This window comes from Oncorhynchus clarkii, chromosome 5 (assembly GCF_045791955.1).
Source record: "Oncorhynchus clarkii lewisi isolate Uvic-CL-2024 chromosome 5, UVic_Ocla_1.0, whole genome shotgun sequence".
NCBI lineage: Eukaryota > Metazoa > Chordata > Actinopteri > Salmoniformes > Salmonidae > Oncorhynchus > Oncorhynchus clarkii.
The window spans coordinates 73,698,250-73,708,932 of record NC_092151.1 but is presented as its reverse complement, the minus strand read 5'-3'; the positions used below and the strand labels follow the sequence as shown (position 1 = coordinate 73,708,932).

Sequence of the window (10,683 nt, the reverse complement as noted above, 5' to 3'; positions counted from 1 at the left end):
GCTCTTCGACGCTCTTTGTGTTACTGATGCTGCGGGTGCTCGCACCGACACGCACGCACGGCAAAGCGCACAGACAATCGAACAGAAACCTGCAAGCACATGAGGCGGGAGGGTGGGGCTGGCGGAGGCTGTGCTTGGCACAAAAATCACCTAACGCCCACAACCGATCTCCGCTGCGATGCGGCTCATCTGTTGGTCGAAAATGGTTGCCTGTATATAGCATATCTTCACACAAATAGCTTTGGCTATTGATCTTGTATAGGCCTAATGTATGAATAGGCCTAGTATTTTATTCGGAGTGGAGGTGCTTGTTTGTCTCAGTCTGTCACGGTGCAGTGGCTATCATATTTCTGTCTTGTATAATTAGTATTGCACCAATCAAAATGTCTCTTCCGTCAGCAGCTGTGCAATGGATCTCAAAATATTATGAAAAAAATGATATGTGAAGAATGTGCGCTTTCTCAATTAATTTATGAGGCATAACGTATTCACATCGTTATTGTTCTCTGATCAAGACTGGCATGACTGACTTCTTTGTACTGTGCATCTTGAGCCAACCCTGGCAAAAGGAACCAGATTAATTACTATTTTTACTTGCAATGGGAGTGGGTGCTTTAATAATTCCTAAAGCATAAATGTAGGCAACCTTTTATCAGATCAATGTGCAAAAATGCTGCTAGAAGGGCATTCATAAACTTATGCAGTCAGAAACTGAAAACAGCTGCTTGCAGCTGTAGGTAGGCTGGTCTTCCAGTAGGAGTCGGTATAGGATAAATTATTTATATATACACAAGTCCTTCTCTTCCTCTGTCAGCTCCCAGACTCAGGGAGAATATCAATTCATTTCCTTGATTCCTCATGTCCTCTCTCCTTGCCTTCTTCTCAAAACCCATTGGGTGAGAAGGTCAGAGGGCCCTCCCTCTGTGGCAGGTAGCCACGGCCTGTTCTCCCTGCTTCCATCACTCAGACCTGGACAGTACAGGAGTGTCATGGCAAAAACTGTCAGACTGGCTAATAGCTTCTATCCCCAGGCCATCAAGCTGCTAAATAGCCACTGCTCCCCCTTTCTCCCTCCTGCCCCCATGACTTCCTACCCCCCAACAAACATTTACCCTGCCCACACCCCACAATGGACATTGTTACATTTGTAAATGTATATATTATTATAATTTGCATTCTTGTCTCATGACTTCACACTTCACTCCCGGGCTGCTCCCCCTATGGGCATTCTACACCCCCAACAGACACTTCCCCTGCCCCCACCCCCCAATGGACATTTATCATTGCTACAGTTGTAAATGTGTATATTATTTTTTAAATGATTATTTTCTCATTCATTTATCTTTTTTTGTACCCTGCGTACGCTGTGCATGTGACTAATAAACAAATCTAAATAAAATCAAATTGTTTTCGTCACTTGCTTTGGTAACAGGAGTAGACTAACAGTGAAATGTTTACTTTCAGGCCTTCCCAAAAATGCAGAGGAAAAAAAGATAAATCATTTTAAAGAATAACATGAGGAATAAATACAAAATGAGTAACAATAACTTGGCTATATACACGGAGTACCAGTACTGAGTCGATTTGCAGGGGTACGAGGTAATTGAGGTACAGTGCCTTGCGAAAGTGTTCGGCCCCCTTGAACTTTGCAACCTTTTGCCACATTTCAGGCTTCAAACATAAAGATATAAAACTGTATTTTTTTGTGAAGAATCAACAACAAGTGGGACACAATCATGAAGTGGAACGACATTTATTGGATATTTCAAACTTTTTTAACAAATCAAAAACTGAAAAATTGGGCGTGCAAAATTATTCAGCCCCCCTTAAGTTAATACTTTGTAGCGCCACCTTTTGCTGCGATTACAGCTGTAAGTCGCTTGGGGTATGTCTCTATCAGTTTTGCACATCGAGAGACTGACATTTTTTCCCATTCCTCCTTGCAAAACAGCTCGAGCTCAGTGAGGTTGGATGGAGAGCATTTGTGAACAGCAGTTTTCAGTTCTTTCCACAGATTCTCGATTGGATTCAGGTCTGGACTTTGACTTGGCCATTCTAACACCTGGATATGTTTATTTTTGAACCATTCCATTGTAGATTTTGCTTTATGTTTTGGATCATTGTCTTGTTGGAAGACAAATCTCCATCCCAGTCTCAGGTCTTTTGCAGACTCCATCAGGTTTTCTTCCAGAATGGTCCTGTATTTGGCTCCATCCATCTTCCCATCAATTTTAACCATCTTCCCTGTCCCTGCTGAAGAAAAGCAGGCCCAAACCATGATGCTGCCACCACCATGTTTGACAGTGGGGATGGTGTGTTCAGCTGTGTTGCTTTTACGCCAAACATAACGTTTTGCATTGTTGCCAAAAAGTTCAATTTTGGTTTCATCTGACCAGAGCACCTTCTTCCACATGTTTGGTGTGTCTCCCAGGTGGCTTGTGGCAAACTTTAAATTACACTTTTTATGGATATCTTTAAGAAATGGCTTTCTTCTTGCCACTCTTCCATAAAGGCCAGATTTGTGCAATATACGACTGATTGTTGTCCTATGGACAGAGTCTCCCGCCTCAGCTGTAGATCTCTGCAGTTCATCCAGAGTGATCATGGGCCTCTTGGCTGCATCTCTGATCAGTCTTCTCCTTGTATGAGCTGAAAGTTTAGAGGGACGGCCAGGTCTTGGTAGATTTGCATTGGTCTGATACTCCTTCCATTTCAATATTATAGCTTGCACAGTGCTCCTTGGGATTTTTAAAGCTTGGGAAATATTTTTGTATCCAAATCCGGCTTTAAACTTCTTCACAACAGTATCTCGGACCTGCCTGGTGTGTTCCTTGTTCTTCATGATGCTCTCTGCGCTTTTAACGGACCTCTGAGACTATCACAGTGCAGGTGCATTTATACGGAGACTTGATTACACACAGGTGGATTGTATTTATCATCATTAGTCATTTAGGTCAACATTGGATCATTCAGAGATCCTCACTGAACTTCTGGAGAGAGTTTGCTGCACTGAAAGTAAAGGGGCTGAATAATTTTGCACGCCCAATTTTTCAGTTTTTGATTTGTTAAAAAAGTTTGAAATATCCAATAAATGTCGTTCCACTTCATGATTGTGTCCCACTTGTTGTTGATTCTTCACAAAAAAATACAGTTGTATATCTTTATGTTTGAAGCCTGAAATGTGGCAAAAGGTCGCAAAGTTCAAGGGGGCCGAATACTTTCGCAAGGCACTGTATATATAACAAAGAAAATAAATTAAACGGTGGCAACCATTCAAATCACATTTTATTGGTCACATACACACGGTTAGCAGATGTTAATGCGAGTGTAGCGAAATACTTGTGCTTCTAGTTCTGACCGTGCAGTAATATCTAACATCTAACTGGGGCGGCAGGGTAGCCTAGTGGTTAGAGCGTTGGACTAGTAACCGAAAGGTTGCAAGTTTAAATCCCCAAGCTGACAAGGTACAAATCTGTCATTCTCCCCCTGAACAGGCAGTTAACCCACTGTTCCCGGTAGGCCGTCATTGAAAGTAAGAATTTATTCTTAACTGACTTGCCTAGTTAAATAAAGATTTTAAAAATAATCTAACCATTTCACAACAACTACCTTAGTTGTTTACACAAGTGTAAATTAATGAATAAGAATATGTACATATAAATATATGGATGAGCAATGGCCAAATGGCATAGGCAAGATGCAGTAGATGCTATAGAGTACAGTATATACATATGATATGTGTATGTAAACATTATAAAGTGGCATTGTTTAAAGTGACTAGTGATACATTTACATTCATCCAATTTTAAAATATTAATGTGGCTAGAGATTTGAGTCAGTATGTTGGCAGCAGCCACTCAATGTTAGTGATGACTGTTTAACAGTCTAATGGCCTTGAGATATAAGTTGTTTTTCAGTCTCTCGGTCCCAGCTTTGATGCACCTGTACTGACCTCGCCTTCTGGATGATAGCGGGGTGAACAGGCAGTGGCTCGGGTGGTTGTCCTTGATGATCTTTTTGGCCTTCCTGTGACATCGGGTGGTGTAGGAGGAGTTGTTTAGTTTGTCTGGGAGCAAGACATTGGGGTCCGCGACGGGGCTGGTTTTCTTTTTGTTGTCCGTGATTGACTGTAGACCCTGCCACATACCTCATGTCTGAGCCGTTGAATTGCGACTCTACTTTGTCTCTATGCTGACGCTTAGCTTGTTTGATTGCCTTGCGGGGGGAATAGCTACACTGTTTGTATTCGTCATGTTTCCGGTCGCCTTGCCCTGATTAAAAGCAGTGTTTCACGCTTTCAGTTTTGCGCGAATGCTGCCATTAATCCACGGTTTCTTGTTGAGGAAGGTTTAATTAGTCGCCGTGGGTACAACATCACCGATGCACTTGCTAACAAACTCGCTCACCGAATCAGGGTATACATCAATGTTGTTGTCCAACGCTATCCGGAACATATCCCAGTCCACGCGATCAGATTGGTCGGACCAGTGTTGAACAGACCTGAGCACGGGCGTTTCCTGTTTTACTTTCTGTCTATAGGCTGGGAGCAATAAAATAGTAATGGTCAGATTTGCCGAAAGGAGGGCGAGGGAGGGCTTTGTATGCATCGCGGAAGTTAGAGTAACAATGATCCAGAATTTTGCCTGCCCGGGTCGCACATTCGATATGCTGATAAAATTTAGGGAGCCTTGTTTTCAGATTTGCCTTGTTAAAATCCCCAGCTACAATAAATGCAGCCTCAGGATATGTGGTTTCCAGTTTACATAAGAGTCCAATGAAGTTCTTTCAGGGCCGTTGATGTGTCTGCTTGGGGTGTGATATACACGACTGTGATTATGATCGAAGAGAATTCTCATGGTAGATAATGTGGTCAGCATTTGATTGTAAGGAATTCTAGGTCCGGTGAACAAAAGGACTTGAGTTCCTGTATGTTGTTATGATCACACCACGTCTCGTTAATCATAAGGCATACACCCCCGCCCTTCTTCTTACCAGAGAGATGTTTGTTTCTGTCGGCGCGATGCGTGACTAAACCAGGTGGCTGTACCGACTCTGATAACATATCCCGAGTGAGCCATGTTTCCGTGAAACAGAGAATTCAGATGAATATAGGGGAAATACTGTCACTGATTCGAATACCCTATTAGGTGAGAGAAAATAAACAGTTGATGTGCCCTCGAGCAAGGAACTTACCCCTAATTGAGCCAGTAAGTCACACTGGATCAGAGCGCATGCTAAATTACGAAAATGTTAATGTGAGAGAGGAAGCGAGGAATCAAAGAAATACCATTGAGTCACCCCCATTGGGACGATATTTAGTCCACAACTACAACTCCTACAATCCCCTCTGATTGCCGCTTTCGTATTTTTGGTTGTCGTGGCCTACTGCAGTCAGAAGTTATGGTACGTGGTAGTTCAAACTTTTTTCTCCTCATAGAAACAAAACAATAACATAGGCTACCCAACAGATATCATTCAGCGACCGATGAGACCTCCAGTGAAAGCAGGATTTCGGAATGAAAAGCTCTGGAGAGGCCAGGAGCGGGTTCGTGATAAACTTCAGACGAACAGTGAACTCTGGCTCTTTGCGCTTGATCCGCTGTCGGTGCTGACGTTCGCTGTCATCGTGGCGTCTGGGGGGCTTCTGTTCATGATAGAGAAAGGAATGCTGAATAGTATGGAGACACCTCCACATCGGAGAAGCAGCAAGGTCATACTACCTCAGACAAGCTCGTCATCCTGATCCATCTGTGGATGCAGAATCTCAGGTAAACGGAAGACTTTTAAAACCATTACGATTTCCAGCAGTAGCCCACTTGAGGTACTCCCGTTACTCCTATTTTAAATTGTCTACTTTACTAATTTCTCATAATCAGCTGTATTTTTCATCATTCTATAAACATTTAGGATATTCTTGGTTGGTAATTTTTAACATACTTCCATGTCGCCTTAATCAACAAACTACATCATACCTAAAAACACTTGGATTCTAAACATAAAAATGTTAGCATGAACAGACTGTCACATGGAATGTACATCACGATTATCAGCCGAAGAGACTTCTTCTTCGATGAGGTTTACTGGCGGTTGGCATACAATAAATGTTGCATTACCGCCACCTACTAGACCGGAGTACAACTCCCTTATACATTGTTTGAAAAAATAAACCTAGCATCTAACACTACACTCACAAAAAAATTAAAAATAATACCACCCTACACCACTATTTAAATATATTTAGTCCTACCTCAGTTCAACAACCTGAAAGGATGGGACACCACCACTTAACACACCCTGTAACTCGCACACTCAAAAACCTCTGCAGCTGTCACCACAACTTCAATTTTCTGCGACTTGCATTCCATCCCTGCAGTACAGTTGATAACCATTACTATAAATGCTAAAAATCCTACTGAAATCCTACTCACTTATTGGCCTATCCCTCTGTACTGGTATATATCTACTACTCACACCACTCCTCTCAGGATCCCTCCCCCTTGACCCATCTTTCTCTACTTTCTTCACTGCCTCAACATATGACAACTTCTGCACTACTCTAACCCTGGAAACCTCAACTTGCCTCTCTCACACTGGACATTTCTGATCCCCAGCCCCATGGGCACCCCTACAATTAACACATACCACTACTTTCCCCAATGCAACACATTCCTTTGTCTCATTCCATTCTGAACACTTCTCACACCTAGGAACATCCCTCCTACACACTGTTGCCACATGCCCATAAACTTGACATCTAACAGTGTATTGTATTCGGCACAAAAGCTTGTATAGGATAAATTATATATCATGACATCACTTTGCTGGGCAAAGAATCAACATCAAAACTCAAAAGAACAGACAACTCTTCTGTTTCACCACTCACGCCACCCTGTTTGCGTCGCACCACTGCCAAAGAGACGATTCCAACTAACTTTCTTAACTGGCTAACCTTGCTTTTAAAATAACAAAAAGCTGTGGCGTGCCGTTTTGTTTGAAAAATAGTAGGCGAAAAAGACCACCAAATTAAGTTTGATCAACTGCCCAAGTACCAAGTTAGACGAACCTCATGATTTCAGGCTATTACTCCTCGATGCACTTCATTACCGGTAAATCGCCAGTACTTGTTTGTATCTAACTAGCAATGTGTATTGCATAAAGCTTGCTAGTTAGCTTGTAGTAAGGTCAAGTGAGCTATATCCATCCAAATAACAGCTATACTATTCTTCTGCACGTGGAGATTTATGGAAATCTGGAGATTCCACCAAGTAGGTGTAGATAATTAACTATTTGGTAGGATTTTCTCCCCAGCTGGTCTCCGGCAAGTTGAAAGGACATAGGCAAGCCAACAATAATACATTTTTCTAAATAGCCCTTGACCGTTCAATTTGCAAAGACTGCAAGTAGTTAGGCAACTTATCAAAGACTAGCGAATTGGATCTAGATTGACTGGCTAGCGAGAGAAGTTCGCTAACTGGGGGAAAAAACTAGGGGTAAACAAACAGTGACGTAAGTATGATACGACAGTTTTACTGTTAGTGTCAGCAGGTCGGGTAACAAATTAGTGGCAGAACAAGTATCATCCAAATCATTTGTTGTTGTGACAGCCACGTATGTTAACACGTGAGGCTGCTGAAAACATTTATTGAAACGACAAAAGAAAGTGTCAGTTTGCTTAGGATGCCAGCAAAAGTTAGGCTAATTACAATGGAGAAATAAGAGTACCCTACGCGGGGTCAAGTTAAGCCACGCCTCGCCATGTATCTATAGTAGAATACAGGTGCAATTTCTAAATTTGGTTGTGCATCCGCAGTTTCTGTTATGTCAGTCACTCAATTAGATGAGTTGCCTAGTTAAATAAAAAGTCAGCAAACACATTTTTAGATTGGTCTTACCAGCTATCTAAACTTGTAGTAATCATGGTCAAATTACCTCACTCCATTGATTTTGTTAATCAGTCTCACTCAGATATCATATTCAAAACTGCAAACATTTCTCTCCGCTCCATGGCAAAATGTTTAGAATTGCAGCAAACTTTCTTTAAACCTGCAACATTTTCTCTGTGCCCCATGGCAAGATGTGTAGAATTGGGCTATTGCCGGGTGTGATGATTCGGAAAGCAGGTGCAACATTTTAATAAAACCAAGAACATGACACTAACATAAGGCAGTACGCCAATACACAAGAACAATACCAACTAGTGAGTGAACATGGGAGAGTGACCTATAAAGGGGAGGAAATGAAGGTAATGGAGTCCAGGTGTGAATCATAATGATTCACAGGTGCGCGTAATGATGACTGCCAGGTGTGCGTAATGATGAATCTCAGGACCGGTGGTTAGTACTCTGGTCACGTCATACGCCGGAGGGGAGGAGCAGGAGCAGACGTGACACCGACTGACTGCATGTGTGGGTACGCAGACCCATGAGCCACTGTTGCCCCTCATGAGTTCAGATTTGTTGCGGCTCCCACCCCATCAAAGTTGCCCATCCCTGGGCTATATCATGAAAATGTCATGATGCATTTGCTGCATTGTTTACATTTTGTTAGTTGTCCACTCTTTGATGGAATGCATATCATAACATGTTGTGTAGGTATTATATTGACGTGAGTGACATTGTATTATACATGCATTATTATTTTGTGTAACTCTTACATAATAATAGTTATATGTCAAAACATTTTAATCTCCCCAATCAGATTCTCCAGGAGATCCGTAACCGCACCATATGTGGTCAGAAGAATATGCCTCACAGTGTGAGGTCCCTGACCCCCTGTAGAGGAAAACCCTGCTGCAGCACGTCCTGGTGAACGACGAGCACTGCTTCCTCTGCTGCTACGTCCCCAAGGTGGCCTGCTCCAACTGGAAGAGGGTTCTGAAGGTCCTGAGTGGGACTCTGGAGAACGTGGACGTCAGCATCAAGATGGACCACAAGAGAGACCTGCTATTCCTGTCCTCCCTGAAGCCAGAGGAGATCCGCTACAGGCTAAAACACTACTTCAAGTTCATGTTTGTGCGGGAGCCCATGGAGCGCCTGCTCTCCGCCTACAAGTTTGGGGAGATCAAGGCCTACCGGGAGAAGTACGGTGCTGATATCATCAGGCGCTACAAAAAGTGCCATTCCAAGGATACAGCAGTGGCTTGGGATGATGTGACGTTTTCAGAGTTTGTGCGCTATCTGCTGGACGAAGATGTGGAGCACAAAAACGAGCACTGGATGCCCATCTACAACCTGTGCCAGCCATGTGCCGTGTCCTATGACTTCATTGGCTCCTATGAGCATCTGGAGAATGATGCTGGCTAAATGATACAGCGTATTGGTGCACCTCCACACATCCACTCCCCTGAGAGACAGATGTGGTACAAGCCTGTCACCACGGAGATGCTGCACTATAACCTGTGCAGTCTGCCACTGAAGCTCCTCAGGGAACTCCTACCCAAGTACATTCTAGACTTTTTCCTGTTTAGTTACCCCCTCCTCAACACCACCACTGAATACTGCAGACATTAACTGCAAGATTGAATCTTATAACTGGAAATGATGTGTATACAGTATCTTGTTACACATTTGCCATGTCTTTTTATTCCTAAGGAACCAGCAGTATTTTGATATGTTACTTCTTACATTAGATTTGTTACAGCATAGGGAAATATGAATGTGTTGGAGTAATATGTATAAAACCACTAAAACTGGAAAGGAATTGAATTTTAGAAGCCTTCCTTGATGCAAAGTCATCAATTACATCATCATAGGAAATCTGCCCAGCAATTGCATGGTTAATACTGATGACAGCAAGACCACTAAGGAGTTCCTGTGGCATGGTGGACCTCAGGTAGAATTTGATGAGTTTCAGCTTTGAAAAGCTCCTCTCTGCTTCAGCTACTGTCACTGGAAGAGTAAGACCAATTCTGAGAGCAGTCCATAAATGTGGATACATTTCTGAGAGCTCCCTTTTGTGAATAAATATCAGCAGCTCAAGCAGGGTCATGGTCTTCAATGGCAAGTCAGGCAAATTCTTCAGTTCCAGTGCAAGCTCTCTGCCATCCAAGTCTGAGTGTTCTTTATAGTGCAGTGTCATACTAAGGGCCTCACATTGTTCTGTCAGCTCCTCATTTGAGAGACTTTGGAAGGTTGACAGCACTCCAAACTTCTCTCCCACATTTTCCAATGTGTAAAATCTTTCCTGAAGGGCTGAGGTTGCAGCATCAACAACAACATTGAAAAATGTCACCTCCAGCTTTTTCAGGGCATCACTCAAAGGCTCAACAAATGATTTGTATGAAAAGTGCCGCTTTGTGGACCTCAGCCTTTTTTGTTGTAGAATATCCTTGTGCTGTCATAAAGCCTGTTGCCCTGTAGTTTCTGAGTCCTCTCTCTGTCTTTCTGAGAAGACTGACTGTAACATCCACATGTATACTGGGAGACTGCATCAGCTTGCTCACATGTTGGATCTGGTTCAAAATGTCATACCACACCACTGTACAGATGCTGAAGTGGTATGATCCCACCTCCTCTGATAAGGACTGGCCCTCAATCTTTATCACAGGGTCTTTGGTATGATCAGTGCCTCTCTCAGCGCTGCTGCCTGATACCTCAGTGGCTCAACACTCTTAACTTTACACTCCCACCTTGTCTCAGTCCACATCTTCAAAGTGATGTCCACATGTTTTTTCAGGATGGCCCA

The 10,683-nt window shown here is 42.9% G+C and overlaps 1 pseudogene; it reads left to right on the top strand.

Moving 5' to 3' along the window:
• The first annotated feature begins 5,516 nt into the window (after positions 1–5,516).
• LOC139409756 (carbohydrate sulfotransferase 14-like) lies at positions 5,517–9,509 on the top strand (annotated as a pseudogene).
• Positions 9,510–10,683: the final 1,174 nt, after the last annotated feature.